This window comes from Manis pentadactyla, chromosome 12, assembly GCF_030020395.1.
Source record: "Manis pentadactyla isolate mManPen7 chromosome 12, mManPen7.hap1, whole genome shotgun sequence".
NCBI lineage: Eukaryota > Metazoa > Chordata > Mammalia > Pholidota > Manidae > Manis > Manis pentadactyla.
This window is the reverse complement of record NC_080030.1, coordinates 72,642,349-72,664,720: the sequence shown is the minus strand read 5'-3', so window position 1 is coordinate 72,664,720 and position 22,372 is coordinate 72,642,349.

Genomic DNA, 22,372 nt, shown 5'->3' with positions numbered 1-22,372 from the left:
TGGTTAGTCAATATGTCAACCAAGAAATATTGTTAATCTCTAGTCACTATTATCCTGAGATGTGGTAACATAAGGTTTCCAGAGCTAACAACTATTGGCAGGTATACCTTATCTTATTTTTTGGTGCTCATCTGTACAGAGAGTACTACTGGGAATTAAAATCTCAGTCCTAAACCCCAGAAAAAGCATAAGGAACTAGATATGGACAAGAAATGAGCTTGTAGCATAAGAATGGCCCCAAAGACCAATGGTTTAATTAGTTGTTACATAAGAAACTTGGGAAATCTGATGTTAATATCATTTGAATGACATATATCTGAAAAATAGTCAGGATTCATAGAACTCCAAGAACCTGCATATATTTTCCTCAGTCCCTGGAAGAAATATATTAGTGTAGCAGAAACCTAGGGAGTCCTGAAATAAATCCATCACCCTCAGCCCCACTTTGTCATAGTTCTGTAAACTATCATTAGCAAACATATATTGGAGAGTACACATGCACATTTTGGTGTTTCTTGGTATAATCTTGAGAATTGTACCCTCTGCTAAAAATCTAAAAAAGAAAAAAAGATAAATTCAAAGACAAAAGTCATACAGCAGAAGAAAATTAAAATTAAAGTAAGCAAGCAAATATTAAAAGCAACCAATTTATGATCTTTTGACTCATAGAAATGAGTAAAAAGATATATATCTATTCATAGAATGGCAACCCCTATATATGCATATTCAAACAACCTTAAATATTCAGTTCCTGTTGTATTCAGTCCCTTTATTTCTGTAGATTTTTCCTTCTTAATGGTGGCACAGATGGACTCACAATTGGAGAACACGTAAAAGATTCTTTTTCGCAGGTGAACTAGGAAAACTAACCTACCTTCCTCTGGGCTTGGTTGATCATTACCCCTGATCAAATAAAAGACCACATGTTCCAGCTGCCCTTATGCCCTGGTTACCACAGTGAGAGAAAGAAGGGAGAGAAACAGAAAGAGGAGTTAAGACAAGATAGATATTCTTCCATAAATTTGCATATCACCAGAATACAAGTATACTCCACACATTCAAATTCTTCCTTTCTTTAAAAAGAACATTTAAATAGGTTGCAAGTGGCTCATGTAGCATTTAATCTGGCTGTAATGGAAACAGTACTTCAAATTTTTATAACTAGGAATGTTGCACAGTATGTACATAGAAAAGAATCTGGATGCTGGGTTAGAAGTGAAGAAGAAAAGGATGAGGGGTGAAAAGAAAGGATGAGGAAATATCCAAAAAGCAGCCCCTCCTCATGGTTTCATACTAAATCCCTGTAGGGCTCGATGTGCAGGGGTCCATATAACCACCCCTGCAGTTTGCCTGTATGTAGTAAGGATGACAGAATTCGTGCTTTTCTCCTTGTTTTCTCAGCCTTTGAAAATGCAATCATTTAAGGAGACTTAGCTATTCACTGGATAGTGTCTTCTTGTTTTCCATTTGAGCTTAACAGAATTGGCATTACATTAGGTATTTCTCACAGCAAACACTCTACAAAATGTGTGTGTGTTTGGGGGGGTTCTCCAAAATGAGTTTTAAAACCTAACATTCTTCTGAAATACAGAGAAATGTAGAAACCTTTCCAAATGGTGGAGGGTGGGGAAGATTGTAAAATTATAAATTAGCATACGTGACATCACATTTCTCTTGAAAATGTACAATTTGAGGATAAAAATATTTAGAATATATTGGGAAGGAGATTAGAGCTCAAATTGTTGATAGCGATTTTCCAAGGTAGCAGAAATTATAGGAAACGTTCTGCTCGATGATTTCCTATAATAATTAAATTGTGTTCATTGCTATTGTAATTGGGAAAAACTCTTGTATTATAATATACACATTATCAAGATTTAGGAGGTGGTGATTAAAGTGCAATTACAGTGGATATCCCAAAAAGTATTGGCTATTTAATTAGTTGTTAATGTGTGTTGTCTTGAGAATTCTGCTACTGCAGGCCCTGTTTGAACTTGATAAACCAGATTTGTGGACAAAAAAAACCCTGAATGCTTGCCTTGTTTTTAAGAAATCTCTTTGCATTATCCCATATTATTGGTCCCAAATCAAGGGAGAATGACAGGCATTCTATTGGTTGGTGACAGATAGACACACAATAAGTTTTAGAGGTATTTATTCCCATTGCCCAAGAAAAGATGAAAACCAAAATATAGTGGTACTTTTCATCTAAAACCAGAATTAAAATGAGAGTTGTTTAATTTGGACAAGAAAATGTTTTCGGAGAATGGATTTAGTAGAGGTAAATGAATAAACTCAGCACATGAGACACTCTAAAATTTGAATGACAGAGGAATGGCTGGAATGATAAGAGTGGGTGAAAAGCTTCAAACCAGCCGTAGAGTGACGTCACTTTGAGCTTGCGATTGCCTGTCTTAAAGATAAGAGTATCTTCTTTCAATTTTTAAAGGGAAATGAAGCTGAGAGAGGGCTTCAGTTTTATTCATTAACTTTAAAAGATTAAACACTTTGGTTTCCAAGTCTAACATGAAAGAAATGTGATTGGAACACAATGCTATTTTATTTGATGTTCTAGGGCTGCTGAGACAAGGAGGGGCTTGACCACTGTACAGTATACTGAACTAAACATGAAGATAAAACTCAAAGTTCAGTCTTTTGACACCAACAATGTTATTTGCTTAATTCTGATATTATAATTCGAATTACCCTTTCTGGCAACTTGAAGCCACATATATCTTGTAGTAAAGATTACTTTGAACTCAATCAGTAAAATGATGTTTTTCTTCCATAGTTATTGGCCAAAGTAAAATCAGAATCTCCTTCTTAACTCATAGAGATAGCAAAGGTCAAGATGGGTTTTTAAGATTTGTATCCCATGCCTGCAACCTAACTGTCAATCATCTGATTCTCACTTTCAACAGCTAAAGGTAGGTAGGCATGTTCTGGGGAAAAGTGGAGCATATTTAGCTGCCTGAGAATATCAGTTTTTCTTCCTACTCCTTGAAAATGAATCTATGTAATTTTATGGCACATAAAATTTTTACTTATTTTTTGCTACTATATTTGGTCTTTCTCAGAGGGATTTTTGTAACTGGGATAAGAGATTCCTCTCATTCCACGGTTGCCTCATTTCTGAGACCCCTTGAAACAAGCATATCCCAGATTACAGAGATAGCTTTCAGCGTATCCATGGCTAGAAGATAGCATTTCTTTAGTATGGTATTGTCTGTAATCTGCTGTCTCCATGAAGAGCATCTGCAACAGGCTTTGTCAAACAGAGTCAGATGGAGATCAAAGCCAGTCCTTTGTGACCGGCTGACCGGCAAGAGGAGCACAGCCACAGAGCAATCGCGAGGCTGATGCACAGCTGACAGGCTACCATGCTTCCTCTCACGTGTGGTTTACCTCATTTTATCTGTGCTGATAAGAATAAGAAAAGGTATCTGAACTGGACAAAAGCTATTGATAGCATGTCATTAATATATTCACATAAAAATCTCGGAATATTTGTAACTCCCCAAGTAGTGTCAGACTGATCTTTCAGCTGTGATTTGTGTTGGCCACACAGTTTTCCCTCCAGGGGGATTTTAAAGTTTTTAATCCCATCTCTCCCAACCTCCCCCAGTCAAAGAGAAGGAGTTTATCCACATCTTAAGGGGCACCATTGATCCATGGCTAAACTATAGTAAGTGGCTAGAGGCTGATTCATAAAGTAACCATTTGTTTATCACTGCATTATTTACAGTAGCCAAGATTGGAAGCAACTTAAAACCATCAGTAGATGAATGAATAAAGCTGTGGTACATATACACAAGGGAATATTATTCAGCCATAAAAAGAAAAGAAATCCTGCAATTTGGAGCAACATAGATGAATCTAGAGGGTATTATGCTTAGTGAAATAAGCCAGATGAAGAAAGACAAATACCATATGATTTCACTTATTTGTGGAATACAGACACAAAGCCAAAGAGAATGAACAAAATAGAGGGAGACTTATAGACACTGAGAAGTGACTGGTGGCTACCATCAGGGAGGGGTTAGGGTGGGTTGGTGAAGAAGGTGAAGGCAATAAAGGGCACAAAAATTTTCAATCATAACATAAGTTGGTCATGGGGATAGTAGTAGAGCATGGAGAATATAGTCAATGATTCTGTAGTATCTTATGTTGACAAATAGCAACTGCACTAGTGGGGGTAAGGATTTAATAATATGGATAACCATTAAATCACTGTGTTATATATTTGAAACTAATATAAGATTGTATATCAATGATACTTCAATAAAAAAATTTTTTGAAGCACCCATTTCTTAACCAAGAAGAATTTCCTACCCTCTGGAGATCATAAATAAAATTAAGTTTTAAGAAAGAAATTTCCCTGTGATATTCAGGGTTCTAGAAAGTATTGCTTTATGAACTGACTATAGAATGTGAAACAGGATTTTTTATTCTGCAGAATGTTCAAGTAGTTGGAAATCCCTAAGCATGCCAAAATAATTTCCATTTATTTGAAATTCCTTTCCTCCTGTCTGCTTTAGCCCCCTTTCAAGCCTACATAGTTTTACTTCTTTTTCATAGACTTCTGTAAATTTTCTACTAATTGGAGCATATCCTAGTATGCCCTTGGACTATGCAATACTTTTTACAAGCACCAGAATGTTTTGGAATAATTATAAATACTCATATTTATATTTAAATACTTATTATAATCTCATCATAGCAAATGAAAAACAAAATTATACATACCTTCTTTTCCTAAAGATAAATAAGACAAAATTTTGTGAGGTTTTTGTTAGCCTTTTTATGTCATTTTTAATCAGACCACTGTAAAAACATTCTCTTACATACATGGCTTCAAGGATCAATTACATCTTTGGTCCAACTCAACTAAACACACATTCCTTAAGGAATTTTTATTTGACTGGCACAATGTGTTGCTAAAGGTAAATTACCCTTCATCTTTCATTTCAGGATAAAAAGGGATTGTTTACCTGTTGGTTGTCTGGTATAAGCATGGCTTTAATAACAGCTCTTATTAATATGATCACATTAACTCCATAAGAGAAAAAAACCCTTGAGTTTGGCAGCTAATGAGTAAACTTGTAAGAGAAAACAGATGCTCTTAACTATTTCTGAGACTTCAGGATATCAGGGACAACTCTCTTATCTTGAATTCCAATTTTGGTAGGCAGTCATCATATATTAATTATGGTGTTCTTATAATAAAAAAATTAATCTACTGGGTGTCTGCTATGTGCCAGGCCATGCTAAGTAGCTTATATGCATTACCTTAGTAAATCTTTACATCAGCTCTTCAAGCTGGTACTAGTGTTCTCTCCATTTCACAGATGAGGAAACTGTGTAATGGAGAAATTTCATAGTTTCCCCAAAATTATACATCTGGTAAGTAACAGAGCTAAGATTTAAAGCTGGACACCATGAAGTTAAAGCATGCATGCTGAGTTAATACAATTTTGCCTGGGACAGACATTGTGCCCTGCTCCTGCCCTCCCTCCACAGCCCCATATATCTCTGTCCCAAGTTACAGTCAGCTATTTTTGGCTTGCCATGAGCTGTGTAGGAGGAATCTCTCAATTGGTCTCAGAGTCTCCAAATAATTTGCAAAAAAAAAAAAAGGAAAAATTTTCAAGTAATAATGAATTTTATGATAGTGCAGTTAATTTCCATTTTGTTTCTCTCTTCAGATTGACATATAGAACAGATGTCACTCAAACAGAACTGTGAAATCACTTTAGATGCCCACTATTTAAACACATATCCACTTATTTTTATTGATGTGCTACATGGAAAATTAAAGGTGAAATGCCTCAAGAATTTATTTACAGGTACATCAGGTGAGTGAGACACAGAATTTTCCTCATGTCCCCTGTGGGCTGAGCACTGTGCGTGGTACTGGGCATCATCACGTTACCACACAAAGACCTAACAACCATGTGACAGGAACACTTTTATTTTCCGTTTACAAATGAGGGGACCTTGGGCTAGGGAGGTTAAGTGACTTCCTCAAGCTCCTGAGCCAAAAAGTTAGAAGGCCATGACTTGGACCCTAGTCTGACTCCAGATTTTCAAACTCTTTTTGCTGTATTTCCCAAATGCAAAAGGAGCAATTTATGGTAGTTCAGACAATTACTTATGTTCACAGTCTAGGGAAAGGGGATGGGATTGATTTCATTCCCTTTAAAAAGTTTACAGCAGGTACAAATTACACCATTCTTCTACCTCTTCTTTCTGGAAACAGAAAGGCAGGCCCTCCAGATCCTACATCACTACAAAGCCAATACATTTCATATACACTTATACAAAAAATATTTCCCCTTCCCTGCACATACTGCTTTCGCTCATGAGCCCTTCCTAGCCCTGCAATAAGTTCCTCGTCACCAGTGGCAAATGCATACTCAGAGTCCTAGCAATACCCTGGCAAGTTAGCAAGAAAAATTTCCAGTCTATGAAACATAACAAAATCTATCTTTAATATCTCCCCATTCATCCTTAGTTAATTAATAATAATTCTGCATGTACAAGAGGAAGGAATATACCTTTGGAAAAGAGGTGCGGGTAAGAAGGTACTTCCATCTGCATTTATTTTGAATTCTACGATAGGCTTCCTTTTCCATTGCCCAGAGAGAATTTACTCCTTTTTTTTTACTGATATGTTAGCAAATCATGGCCCTAAAATCAGGACTCTGAACATAAAAAAAAAAAAAAAAAAAGGCCATTGTAGATTTTTTTCTTTATCCTGAAAAGAAAAAGAGTTTACCCTCTTACCACAACAGATGGCTTTAAATGCAGTGATTACAAAATTCTGAAGGTAAAATGGTTTAATTACAAAGTCAATACAGCCTCCAACCTGGACTGAGTCTTTAGCGTAAAAACAACAGACGGAGCAGTGCAAACGCTAGGACAATGTTTAACCAGAACTTTGCATAGCTACTGCAGTAGGGTTTTCCATGGGGCTTTAGTAAAGCACAGACCACATGATTCTTCGTCCTTATTCACTGAATGTCCTCAGAGGATGAAGAGTTATACACGTGTATATTTATTTCACTATGTAATATGTAACATACACAAATAAGTCTGATGAGGTCTACTGGAGCCCAATATTATGAGATAGGGTTCAATTTCCACAAAATGAACAACTAGGAAAAGTTAAAAGTTTGTCACAAAGAATGAGTGTCATAAGAATGTTTGTACTTCATTAAAGAAGAAAAATATTCTGAAATTATAAGTTAGTTAAGTCTTGTTTCCAAACATAAAAATGTCTCTTTTGGTTTAAAACTCAGAAAAGGAATGACATACCCAGAAATGATTCAATTGCTAGGTGTTTGTAAAGTGTTTTTGTTTTTAATCACACAAGAAGGCAAAATTTAAGTTGGTTTTCTTTGTAAAAATTATCATTTTTTTCCACAGATAAAAGGATTGGAGGATACAAAGAAGTATTCATGGATTAAATTCTGATTCTAATTAAATTTATAATACTTGAAAATAAATGTAAAATGCCTCCTGAAAGCTTTCCTATATGCCTAGCAATATACTTACATAACAAATGATTAAATTAGTAAAATTTTTTCATTTTATCCATTAAATGAAATTAGAACCATCCATGAAAACTAATGTTAAAGAAAACCATGTGCATTTTGCATAAGTCATTGTGTTCTTGCCTCATATCTACTGAACATTTAATATAGGCAACTACAGGATAGTTAGGGTCACTGAGCTAAGTAAATGTGGGAGGACCTAAACAGTTAAGTAAAATAAACATTACTGATGGTCTTATCCCTACATCATCTGATCTTAATAAATGTCACCAGGATAATCTAAAACAACTCTTCTAGCAACTCTGCAGAGAATTAAAATTGGAAGCATTTTTGTGATTTTTTAATCTGTTTAGGTTTTTCTGGAAGGAAAAATACCTCATTCCAGCAGAAAGTGCCTGGGGTTATAGTCAACATTTAGAAAGGTTGGTGTTGAGGTTAAAATGTTGAAAAAAGAAAAAGTAAAGGGAAATAAATACCATGTTCTAAAAATAAAAGTGGCTAAAAAGGTACAAAGGCCAAGTATGTACTTTCTGAATCATAATTACTACACATTAATTTCACTTCTGAAGAAATATTTAGATCTAATTACCCAAATTCTTAGTAACAAGACATATCTAGTTGCTTACCTACATTCTCTGCCACAAGTTTTCTTAAAGTCCTGAGGCAATGTGAACAACTTACTCTTCTAAGATGCATAATAAAATTAAGAAATTCTTTGGTACTCCTCAATGGTAAGTTCTTGAAAACCGTACATTTGAAATTCACTCATTTTCATTTCCTCCTTGATAGGCTACCATTTTAATTCATTTAATATAGAACTTTATAAAAAGACAAAAACTTTGCTACTTATTTATCAGAGATATGGACAACTCCACCTGTCCTAACAGTACAGTTTGGCAAATTCACATATTGAGCACACCTGTGCAACCAGCTCCACAATCAAGAAGTAGATGCTGCTGGCACCCCACACACCTTTCCTGTGTGCCCTGCTAGTCACTCTCCGCTCAGGGGAGCCACCATCGTGACTTAGCAGATTAATTTTGTTTGTTTTATATGTTATATAAATGGAACCATACCCTTTGCTCTCCTAAGTGTCTGGCTTCTTTAGCTCAACATTGTCTTTTTAAGATTCATACTTGTTGTGCAGTTGAAGACTATTCATTTTTACTACTGTATAATTTCCCATTCTGTGACTATTCCATGGTTCATTTCCATTCTATTGCTGATGAGCATTTGGTTAGGTTCCAGTTTTGCTCTTGCTAATAGGGTTGCTAAGAACCTTCTGGTTCATATTTTGATGAACACATATCCGTATTTCCATCAGACCTATGCCTAGGAGTGGAACTGTAAGTCAGAGTGTATACAGTATGTTTACCTTTAGTCAGTATGGCCAAAACTGTATTATAAACTGAGTGTTAATGTTGAACCCTGTTCTTGTACAGTGTGAATGTATATGTTTTTATTTATATGAATGGTTTTATGTTTTCCAACTCATTCTGTTTCCTACTTTTTGCCCACTCAGTATTATTGCTGCCATGTTTGCTGCTGTGTGTACATTGAGTCTGTTACTTCTAAGTGCACATTACCACATGATGGATGGTGACATTTTTATAATAACAGGGAATGGTTTCATCCAAACAAAAAATTCTATAGGCCCACTTAAAACCAAGCATTTAAATACTATCCGATTCTGTGTGAAGATATACATGAATATCAGTATTAGGAAAAGAAGAACATAAACTGTTTACAAAGTGTGATCCAAATTTTACTTGTAAGTGTATATATCTAAAAGGAAATATGCCATATATCAATAGTGTTTACTATGGTATGGGATTTAGGATTTTTTTTGCCTTATATTTTCTGTATCTTCCAAGGATATTACAACCAGGAAAAGATAAGTAAAAAAAGAAAATATGTAACCCTTGTTGATTGTCTCATTTACATGAGTTAAAAAGTATTAGAAAACATTCTTACTTTTTATATCCAGATCACATGTTTTCCCATTATATTTCACATAATTGTTCCTATAATCATTATTTGCAGTTTGTGCTCAGTCATATTGTCATCCCTAAATACTGCCTTGCTTTATTATCTTTGTCTTTCCTTTCTATTTAGTCTCTCTTACCTGCACCTTTCTACAGTAGAAAGGCTTATTAGAAGTCAGCACATTTCTCTCTCAAGGCAACAGCTCGCTTCCCGCCAAGCTAACAGTTGATATTTTTCATATTGTAGAGTATCATTATGGAAAATCCACATCCTGTAATTTTGTTTTAAGATGTCTTTTTTCTTCTCAAGTTCATTTCTTAATTAACCAAATCATATCTAACACACACTGGGAATGTTTTTAATTATCATCGTTAATGCAACCAAATAGAAATTGGATCTCACATTAAACAATTTTAATCCTTGGTAGAACAAGGACTCGTGTTACTCAATTTTGCTTCCACTTGAGCCTGTCCTTTGTTCTTACAAATAGAAATGTCAGTGGACATTCTCTCAAGCAGGAACAAAACCTAATGCTTAAGGTCAGAGAACTTTTTACAGTTTAGAAATGACAGTAGCAATCTTTGAATTCAGGGGATGATCATATAGGTTGACTTTCCTAAGCTTTCATAACTGGATAAGGCATCACCAGGATCAAACTGGAGGTGGCATCTTGACTTCCTTCCAGAGCTCCCTCAGCCACTGCACGGCACTCCCACCTCTGTCTAAACTCAAAGTCATCCTTTGTATTATTGTTGATACTAATTTAAAAAAGTGTTACAGAAAATCCACACTCTGTAATTTTGTTTTAAGGTGACTCTCCTTTTCTTATGTCCATTTATCATAAAGTTATTGTATCTAACCTATGTAGAAAATACTTTAAATTATAGAACAGATTAAAAATTTCCAAATGAGAGTATACAGGCAGGGCTGCACCATGACTTTCATATGCTCAAGGCATTTCTCATGGGCTCTTTCCTCCATATAAAAATGTTAAAAATCAAAAAGCTTGACAGTCTGCTAGCATGGGTCAAAGAGATAAAGGAGATGAAATAGAGACAAAGGGATGGGTGCTTGACAGGAATGATCTGCCCATTTAGCTAGGTGGATAGGAGGCTTCTCTATGGGCTGACCCATACTGATTCTTTCACTCTCTTGCCACACCCCCTTGGAGGAAGCCTTTAGAAGGCTACCATCACCATGCTCCCAAACTGTCCTGCCCACTTACCTTTCTCTCTCACAGTGCCTTTCTGCCCTTCAGATCATTCACTCAGGCCCCTGTTCTCTGTATCTAGCAACCTGAGGGCTGGGTAATCACATAAATAAGCCTCCCAACCTGCTCCCTGAAGGTTCTGCATCAGGTGGGAGTTTCCTTTGCATTCTTTCAACCCATCATAGTAAAACACATGCCTGGATGTTGACTTGTGACTCTCCAAAATTGTCTAATCCATCTTGGTTGCTTGACTTGATGGACTGCTGTAGAACTGAAAACTGGACAGAAAGCAGAAGCTATTCCTGGCAGACCAACACCATTTTCACATGCAGTGAGGCAGCTGACTGGCTTTGCCTTCTCCCATAGCTAAAATATTGCTGCAGAGCATCTCTTTATTTTTGATCTATTGAAAAATAACTTCAAAGCAGTGTGCAATCCGGTAAATAAAGGAGAAGGCCCATACATATTTAAGCCTTCTTTTGGGTAACAACTTTTACTAATGATGGCAACACAATTATTGGAACCTGCAATAAGTCATCCAGTGGTCAAAGAGGTCACGTTATGACCAGTATTAAGATTTAAATATCCTTTAAAATTAAACACTTTGGGGTTGTTAATGTTTCCTTTCCTCTCAAAATTTTTGTGTTGAGAGGAGGTATAGGAGGAAATGTATTAGCAACAGTAGGATGTGGAGAATAACCCTAAGTACATTAAACATCTGTTGATGGAGCTATTAGCAGTTTGTAGATACTGCCACCTGGCCTTTATTCCATTTTGTTCAAACTTAGTACCTGAAAATATACTGTTGCAATCGTATTCCACTTCTATTAAATCTTTTACTACTGCATTAAGTAGAAGGTAAGTGTTAATCAGTTATCATGCAGATAAAAAAGACCTACTTATAGCAAAAATCAAATGCCAATAAGAAAATGCCAAGGGTTAAATATCACTTAGTATCTTGAGCTGGCAGTGCTGCTGTCATAGGAAAGGAAGTCCTTAAAACAACAAATGGAGGTGAAGGCCACTAGAGTTGTATAATCATGCTATCAGGTGAGGGAATTTTAGCTCCTTCCTCTATTACTTCTATAGCTTACTTTCAAGTGCAACATCAGATTTCTCATGGCTAGAGAGCTAAATAAACTGGAATCTCAAAAAAAAGAATTCTCTGTCTTCCTTGAATATTAAGTCTAAAACTGATTTTTCTGCTTTGGTAAAGGCATGTGAACAAGTGCTTGTTCCAAAGTCTCATCGGATTTACAGAATCCAAATAAAGGCAAAAAAAAGTTCTCTATTGAAAGGATGATTGACTTCCTGATTTAAGACTACTCATGCCTACCCTTCTATAAAATATGGTCTACAAACTACAGACTCATTCTTCCTCATTCTGTGACTGAACCAGGCTTGTTGTTTGATGGTATCTCAGGTCCCCCTGTATTACCATTTTCTTCATATACAAAGAAACTCTACTAAAGAGATTGCCATGTTTGCAGAGGTGCTTCAAGGAACAAAAGGGAGCAGAATTTCATTTTCCAGCTCTTCTATGAAGTGCCCCTGTTTCCAGGTTGCCCATTTGAGATTTAAGGTCACAGTCTATTAATTTTTAAGGAATGAATGGATGGAATCAATGATGCACTTGAGTTTTAAAAGAACCCACTCTGGGTCATGCTTACTTGCGCTAAATTGTTTAATGGACTAGTTTACCAGTCGGAATCATATCAACAGCATCTACTTTCCATTCACTCTGTGAATTGATGGTGTGTGGTGTGTGACATTTAAATTTTCATCATTCTTTGACAATTCAGCCTAGTTATGGCACTAATTTTCATACTGTTTTTGTTAGATAAATTGTGCTCTACTTTCCTTCTCTGTAAAATTGAGGGAAATGATACCTGGGTTATTTATTTCATGGATTATAGGAATAGAGTGAAAAAAATGTATCTCGAAGCATGGATATAAAGCACAGCTGTTGACAGTGTCATCTCTCACTTGCCTCCTCCTTCCCCTTCCCAATGCCACTGCTCTAGTTTAGAAACTTTTTATGCCTTGTCAACATGATCTCTGTTCTGTCAATTGAAAAAAGAAACCAAAAAGCAACAAAACCCCTCTCCTTTCCTTCTGCTGCCTGAAATACTACAGATTCCTAAACTCATCTGAAATATCTCTCCACCTAGGGATTTCTCAGTGCTCCCGGTTCTCCTTTTTCAGAGTGAATTGCTAATTACCATGTTTTATATTACACTGTTAGCTTCCAATAAATCTGTCTCTTTAATTACATTGTAAGTTTTGAGAGAAGTTCTGCTTTGGTCACCTTTTTATCCCCTTGCTTAGCACAGTATCTTGAAAAATTAAAGTTTCTTGAATTGAATTGAATTAATTGAATGAAGTTAGTGAAGGGACCTGACTAAGAACATCAGGATATTAGAACCAAAATACAGGTATTGATCTCTTGCCAAATTCTGTGGCCAGTTCTTTTTATCTTCGTCTATAGGACCTCTTGCCAGCACATGACACAGCTGATCACTTTCCTTTGCGAAGCAATTTTTACTGCAGTTCCTGTAGGTTTGGGGGACACTGCACTTGCCTTTTCCTTCTACTTTATTACCTCTTTATGTTATTTTCTGACTCCCCCTTCCTTTGTTTAATTGTAAATGCTAGAACACCCCAGGCCTCTGTCTTTAGCCCCCATACTTACCACTAACACTCCCTAGATGATATCACCATGTTTGATGGCATTAAATACCATTGCTCTGCTATCAATCCTATGTTTTTATCTTTAGCTCAAAGGGTTCCCCCCAAATTCTGGGCTAACATATTCATTTATCTTTACAACTTCCACTAGGATGACCAGTTGTCACCCTGAATTTAATATGTTCCATGCAAAATTCTTGATTTCTTCCACTCTTTCCCAAATCTGGTTAGTCCCCCTCTTCCTACCAATTAGATATGGCCAAAAACCTAGGAGCCACCTTGGATTGCTCTCAACGCTCCTTAACCTGCATTTAATCCATTAGCAAGGCCAGTCTTCTCTACCTGCAAAACATACCTCACATCTGACCCCTTCTCTCCATCCCCACTGCTGCTATACTAGTCCAAGCCCCCAACAGCTCTTGCTTAGACAGAGTGGTCTTCTAGCTTCCAACCTTTCCCCACTCTCTTCTTCACACTGGTATAAAAATAAACTTAAAAAGCATAAATCTGATAGTGTAAATTAAACTCCTCCAAAGGCTTCCCAGTGGATTAGAATATAATCTGAATTTTTCCTTCATAGTGTGCAAGGCTCTGAACTCCACCTTAGTCTCCTGGCTAGTCTTCTGTGCCTTCTTCCTCCAGTGCCCCACTCCTGCAGGGTGGTGCCTTCATCTTCAGCTGCCGGGACACCCTTCCTGTGTGTCATCGTATGGAGCATCCTCATCATTCTTGTCTCCGCTCAACAGCCTCCCCTAGAAAGACTTTCTGTGGCCCTACAACCTCCTACCCATCAAACCCTCCATCCCATTATTTTATTTTGTATTCTTACTAGCAATTATCACTGTCAAGAATTATTCATTTATATATTTTCACATTATCATTTGCCTCCTTTGACCCCTCTTTGAATCAGGGATGTTTTCTTTTTTTCTATTGTAACTTGAGCATGTAGTAAAATACCAGACCCACAGTAGTTATTCAATAAATGGTTGAATAAATCTAACATCTAAAATCAAATCTAACTGTTGACTAAAATAAACATCTCCTTTATTCATTTATTTAGTGAACAGTCACCAAGCAGACCATCTATATGCACTGATGATACGGTTCCTGCTTCCAGGCCACTCAAGAAGCAGTCGAGGAGACAACCAGGTAAACAAGAAACACAGCACAGCCGGCTGACTCCCTGCGGGGGACACACCAGAGCCACAGCAGCCTGCAGGTGAGATTCAGGAAAAGGCTTTCTGGAAGGTAGTATGTCATGTTTTTATTGCTGCCATAACAGATTGACATAAATTTAACATTTTAAAACAACATCCATTTATCATCTCATGGTTCTGTAGTTCAAAAACTCCTCTGCCCCATTCTCAGCTTTGGGTCCCACAGGCCAAAATCAAGGTGGAGGTTCTGGGGATAAGTCATCTTTAAGTTCCTTCAGATTGTTGGCTGAACTCAATTTCTGGTGGTTGTAAGCCTGAGGTCTGTATTTCCTTGGTGGCTGTCAGCCAGGAGCTGGTCTTTGTTCCTTCAGGCTACTTGCATTTCTTCCCAAGCATTCTCTAGAGCCTGTGCCCACTAATGGTGGGTCAAGTCCCTTGCACTCTTTGAATTTCTGCAACTTCCTTTCTGCTGTGTCTCTCTTCTGCTTCCAGTCAGAAAAAGTTCTCTGCTTTAAAGAACCCTTGTGATTACAGTGGGCCCATCTGGATCATGCATGATAATTTCCCAATTTTATAGTCTGCAATTTAAATTATATCTGTAAAGTAGTGTTTTGCAAGTGACATAGACAGATCCCAAGGAGTAGGGCATGGACATCTTTGAGGGAGCATTATTTATACCTCTCCTCAGTTGACAGATGAGAATGGGGTCCAGGAAGGCCTTGTCAGGATCACCAGGTCAGTGAGTGGCAGAACTGGGTCTAAACCTTGGGCTCAGGGCTTCCCACTGCGTGTTCTATTCATTGCCACACACTACCTGGTCAACAGAACTGGGCCAAGGTATCAGTAGGAAAGCCTGGTCGCAGCCCACAGGACCTGGTTAGAAGCCACAAACTGAACTGAGCTGGGAGCAGGAGCTCAAGGTTGTCCTGGAAGTGGAAGGCTGTATTAGAATAGATCAGCAGGCCCAGAGGGCCTCGCTCCTCTGAAGAATCCCAAGGAAACCGGGCTGAGGCCCAGCCTGGCTACTAGGAATAATGCCCCCATGCAGCTAGGGGGTTCTGACAGCATTGACGTAAGCATTGGTCCCAGCTGCTGGGGAGTGAAAGGGAAAACTGTCTTGGCACCAGGAGGAGAAAGTCATCATATGGAGGGACCCAGGCCCGGCTGGGCCTCAGTGAAAGAAGCTTAGGTCAGACAGAGGATCAAAAAGTCCCTGGGAGGCAAGAGCAGGGTGGTCCATACTCAGGTCCAAAATCTGGAGCTCTTGTTCTTCCTGCTGGTGTAGGCTTCACGGACTCCAAGGCCAGAGATGAAGTACAACGGACGTCCAGGCTACCGCACTGCTCCACCTGGGTCGTGCTCTCAGGGGTGGGAACGGCTGTTCTCTCAGGGCTTTTTCCCTACACCGTTGGCCTTAGAGCAATTATATTTAAAGTGTGATTATGGAACCTGCCGCCATCTCGAGAAAATAGACTTGCAAATACTTTGAGATTCTGTAGGGAAAAACTGAAAGAAGGTGATATCCTTTTGCTTCCGTTGGTATCAGTCAATTGACCTTGTCCACAGTTTGAAATGGAAGACTTGTTGAATCTTGGTCTCAGTGACATTTCTCTTGCAGCGGCTGGCGGTGGCTGGGAGGGGGCTGCCTGAGTCTTTGGAGCTGCTGCTCTGTGCAGAGAGATGGACAGACGCAGTCTCATTGCCTCCTCCAGCGTGTGTGACGAGCTAGGTGGCAGTGCTTCCGCTTCCAGTGACAGAAAGTAATTCAGGTTTGGCAGTGGGAGCAATCAGGATTCAGTGCTAGACCGGGCACCAGATCCTGCGTGTTACCCATGTTATTTAAGCTCAGCAAGGTGAGGACGATTGTAAGGCTGATCTGCAACAATTCAGAGTGGGCGTAAAACTCTACAGCAGTGATTATGCTCCTTTAGAGCAACTACGCTGCACTCCCATCTACAGCGCAAAGGGTCCCCACCTGCCAAAAACGCTGGAAAGCAAACGACTTCAGAACGAAGGGCCTTCCTGCCAGGAAAGAGCGAATCATTTCAGTAGACATCTGTCTCCACAGTTCGCAGATTTCGAATTTCTCCAAACACAAATAAAATTTCTAAGTTTGATATCACTCTTCAGATTGGCTTTTATGAATCACCGACTAACATCTTCCAGTGCTTCTTTTGCTGTTTCTTTTCAAACTGGCACTTTCAGAAAGGTTTCAAGGTTCAGTAAGCTCTCTATTTTATGTACATATGTATAAATATGTATAAATATAAAATTTATATATGCTTTATATGTTTGTTTATGTATACAAAATCATACATAGAATTACATGTACCAATTATATATATACCGATTATATACCAATTATAAATCATACATGTGTAATTAATATACATAGAATTATATGTACCAATTACATGTATACTAATTATATACCAATTATAAATCATACATGTGTAATTAATATACATAGAATTACATGTACCAATTATATATATACCAAATATATACCAATTATAAATCATACATGTGTAATTAATATTTGCAGATATATAATGATAGTACAATATAGTTATACTATTACATATTATAACAATTAAATGCTATAGTATGTTATTATAACTATGTTTATATTATAAATGTAAATATTTACATTAATGTATAGAAAATCATACATATAATTACATACACATAAATTACACATATACACAAATATAATTATATATACATAAATTATAAATCATACATAAAATTTATGTATATAATATATATACATATAACAATATATTACAATGTAGATATAATACAGTAAAACATAAATGTAAAAATAATATAATGTGGATACATAAAACAATGTATATATTATATATAATTTCATATATATGTAATTATACATATATTAAAATTTTTAGGTGTGTATTATAATTGTGCATTTGATAGGATTAAAATTTGATTTTATAAACATTTTCTAATCATAATAGAAAATTATTCTGAATATCTGGATGTTCACTTTCTAATCAATATTGTCTAATCTAACCCTAATTGGCATTGGATTTTGTTGCCTACAGCTGAGTTTATGTGTATGGTTTCATGGTTTATGTCTTCATGGGAAAAGAACAAAAGCAGACCAAACTGATTCATTCAAGCCAAGCGAAGGCCAAATACTTGCTGTTGTGCTGTCTAAATGAGAGCATCACAGTAGATCAAGAAATAGGAAGTTGTGCTTAGCAGCAAGGGTATGCCCAGAGCAAGAACCCACATCCCAGCAGGCAGCATCATTTCATGCTGCAAATAGATACTTGATTTCAGCAAAACAAAACCATCTGACACATTAAATTGAATGTTAATATGAAAACATTGGTTTTGTAGTTTTTTATATATAATTTGAAATTTCATTTTGTTTATTAAGATTTATATCTAGATTTTTGGTTTTACATATATAAGTAACACTATTATATATAAATCTGGGAAGGTTCTTAAGAATAATTTTTACTCACAATTTAAGTTTCAGAAATACAACTCTATTGTTTCAGTAATTTGACAGCTACCCTTCATGGAACAGGTGATTATATTCCAGTCATGTGACCAAGGGGAAGGTAGGGGGAAAGTGGAGTTTAGAGAATTGTAGTATCAAAGTGTACCTCAAGCTGATTGGGAGATTATCTAGTTTTATAGCGGTTTTTCTCAATCCTGAAGAGTTCTATACTACAAGCATGCATATTTCTCTTTATTATATGTTAATTGCATTTTTATATATGAATATAGAAAACATAACTTGTTTATAATAAACAATATATTTATTTTGTTAAAGCTCTTGTATAGAACATTAGAGCTTCAAGTTAAAAGGGCTGTTAAATTCAACTCTATCACACACATACATACACACACACCTATTTCTACAGATTAAAACAAACAAAGCCTAGAGAAATTGAATGACTTGTTACACAACTTTCTGGTAGCTTAATCAGGACCTGTCTTTTCTGTATCTTAGACCCAGATGAAGTCAGGCCACCTTATGATGTGTACATAGCACCTGTCACTTCTCCATCCAGCTCAGAGCAATAGAAATGAACAATGTCTGCCTTCTCCACTGGACCCAGAGATCTGTGAAGACAGGGACCTCTTATGCCTGATTGCTGATGTATCCACAAAAGTGGGCACATATTTAATGAGAAAGAGTGGAGGAGTGAGGGGCAGGCAGAGGAATGAGATGGATAGAAGGAAGGAGGGAGGGATAAGAGGAGGAAAGGACAGGAAGAAGAGAGAGAGAGGTCAGGTCTCTAAACTCCCAATTTACTCCTTGTATTGTACCATACAAAACTTAAAATCTCCTTTTTATTCAGGCTTTCCACTTGAGATTTTAGTTCTGCTGTCACACAGAAAGGCCCACAAGAACAGAAACCAGCTACCATGATACTATAATTGAATAAAGCTCCATGGAGGCAAGGACCATGCGCATTTACTAAAACTGTATTCCCAGGCCTAGTACAGTGTCTGGCATAGAGTATGTACTCAAAAAATATTTGTTGGATAAATGTATATCCATTTGGGGAAAGACAAGGAAAAAGTGTTGCAGCTAACCCATAAGAATCTCTGTCTTTAGTCAAGTGATTCATGTATTTTGCAAGAAATTCAAAACACCCCCTTAGCAAAAGGATTACAGGAAAACTTGTGAATCTGATATTGTAAAGTGAGAATATACATTTATAAGGAAGAATACAAATAGAAGGAATTAATAAGAGTGTGAAGAAAATCAAATTAAATGCTCTAGTAATACATTAGAGAAAGAAATTTATTTCCTTTAAAATAAAGAGTAGACAGTTGGTAAACAACTCAAGAGGACACAATGATCTCTTCCAAATAAGCCAAATATGGAGAAACTGCCCCAAGAATGAATGATGGCTTTTACCCAGGTGTGCTGCACAAGGTCACCCAAAGGCAGATACTGCAGACAAAGCAAATGTAATGAAAAAAATCCAGGGGGAAGAGCAAGCAATGGGTGAGGCTGGGGAAGCAGTCAGAGCATCTTGTAGGGGGTCAGTGGTGAGATGAAGGAACTCAAGTATTGTGGCATGGAGTAACAAAGAGGGCCCAGGCTTTGGGATTAGCAGGTTTGGATGGGGACATGTACCAGCTATGTGACTTTAGACAAGTTACTTTGCCTCTCTGAGGTCTAGTTTTTCATATGTAAAATAAGGACAATGCTATTCACATTAGATTTAGTCTGTATATAGTTGCTAGTGTGCAACATGCACTGAATGAGTGGTATTTTAAAATTATTGTTACCATCATGATCACCACCACCACTATCACCTTTATCATCCCAGCACAGGGATCTCTGCACATATAAGGGGAAAAAGTGATTTCATTACTTTACTTTTGCATTTCTAACAAGTTCCTAGGTGAAACTATGGAACTGGTCATAGACCACCCTCACAGAAGCCAGACTGGACCCTGTCAGAATTTTTGGCCCTCCTCCAGAACCACAGTTCAACAAAATCTCCAAGTGATTCCTATGCATACTAAAATCTGAGAAGCACTAATCTATAATATAGGTTCTTTTTCTGATGCAAGAGAAAGGGTTCTTTCTACAAGAGAGACCATGAGGATAAATTTACATTGCTCTAAATAACAATAACAAAATAACTGTAATGGCACACATTGCTTCAAGTTTTCTCCTCCCTGGGTTCTGTGGGAAGAATGGTCAACAGAAGAGGCAGCTGATGTCCAGGAAGGGCTGACCTGCACTCACCTTACCAAGGCAGCTGAACGGGGGCCAGTCTCGTTTGCTTGTTATAGAATGAGGATTTGAGAGAGCTGGGCTGGTGTGTTCTTAGGGTGTTACCTGTGAGGCCAAAAGGAATCAGCTGTTTCCTTGGTCCTTTGAAGCCTTTCTTTCTGTAGATTGGTTCATTTTCAGAGGCAACAGGAGAAGAAAAGCATCCAGCGCCCGTCCACTGGAGCTAATTGCCCGACAGCTCTGCATAAAAAACACCCATTACGGCCTTAGGTTTGCTGACTCAATGTCTGTGAAGACGCAGCTGCTCCCAGGAAGGTTTATACCCACAATCTTTATCATGGGGCATGTGAAGGGACACCCCGAATGGAAACAACATGGACTGTCTTCCTCTCTGAGCCTCTATCCTTAACCTAACGTGGGCAGTACAAAAATGCAGAATGACTCCTACCTCACCATTGACCAGGCTTTGAGGAAATGGAAGTAGAGAAGATGGAAAGGGTATACAAGAGTTACATAAAGGGAGAACTGAAAGGAAGTTTCTAGCTCTGAAGAAGAAAAAAATCACAAAAAATGAAACTCTTAGATTCATGCCCCTGGCTCCATATTACAAGAACCTTTGTATGACTGTGGAGTAAGGGCTAAATAGGATATGCTTATGAATACTCATTTAGCAATCTGGAGCTCCAAAGTCTGTAATAGAGGTGAAGTGGCAAACCAGCGCTGAGGGAAGAGTGTGGCTCCACAAAATCTGAAGGGGCCTCGTCCAGTTTGAGCCTGCAAACCCATGCTCACTGCTCCCTCTGCTGGGTCTATAGGAGCAGATCACCAGATTCATAAACATCATACATTTAATCTGTCATCGGTGAACCATGCACCTGCTCTGAAGTACAAACTGACACTTTGGTAGGATGAGGAGAGAAAAGACAACTTACATTTTCCTGAAAGTTTATGTTAATTGATGAAAATAAACCACAATGGCATAACATTTTCCACAGGAAAGAAATAGATATGCTAAGGTCCCCAGGTGGAGATGCCTTCTAAATAGCAATGATATGAAATTATTCCAAGAAAAAAAAAAGGATAAATATCCTCCGTGTGCTAAAGAAACAACCCTTACACAACTTCCTCTTGTCTTTTTCTTTCCCACAAACCCCGCCACAAGGATAGCAAGTGCTCCCACCTTCCTTGTTGCAAATGGGGATGCTCTGGGCACCTTGGCTTCAGTGGCAATGTTGCATTATCTAAAAGGACTTCCAGAAAAAAACCAGCAGCAGTGACCAGCATACCACAGACACAGTGTCACCTACTGAAAACATCTCCCTCTTCCTACTTTCTTGCTTTCTTTGTTCTTCATTTCCGTAATAGTTTGTGATGAACACCCCTAACCAATCTCCTCCAGCTTAGCAAGGAAGCACTTTTTCAAATGGGATAATTTTTAAAAATTTATTATGGATAATTTCAAACCCATACAAGAGTAAGAAAAATAGACCTCCGCTCCGTATACTCACCATTCGATTTCAACAATTATCAACAGAGCTCCAACTCAAAGTGTTTACACTCCAATAATTTCCTTCTTTTGTGTTATTTTCAAGTAACTTTCACACATGTTGTCATAAATATTTCAGCGTTCATTTTAAAAGGACTATTTTTAACACAACTGTAATATCATTATGACACTTACAAACTAACAATAAATTCATAATATTGATTATCCAACAGGGTTCAAATTCCAATCACCCATAAATGTCATTAATTTTTTATAGTCTAAGTTCAAAATCAGATGCACAAAGTGTGCTTGATTGATATGCCCTTTAAGACATTTTAATCTGTAGATTTCTACCCAGACTCTCCTATTTCTTGCAATTTACTTATGATGAAACAAGGTTGTTTGTCCTATAGAATTTCTTCCATTTTGGATTTTTTTTATTGTGTCTATGTGATATTGTTTAATAAGTTTCGGGGCATTTTTGTCCTCTGTATTTCTGTATATTGGTATTTGGGCCTTCTTGAATTAGACACTTTGTGGATTTAGGTTCAA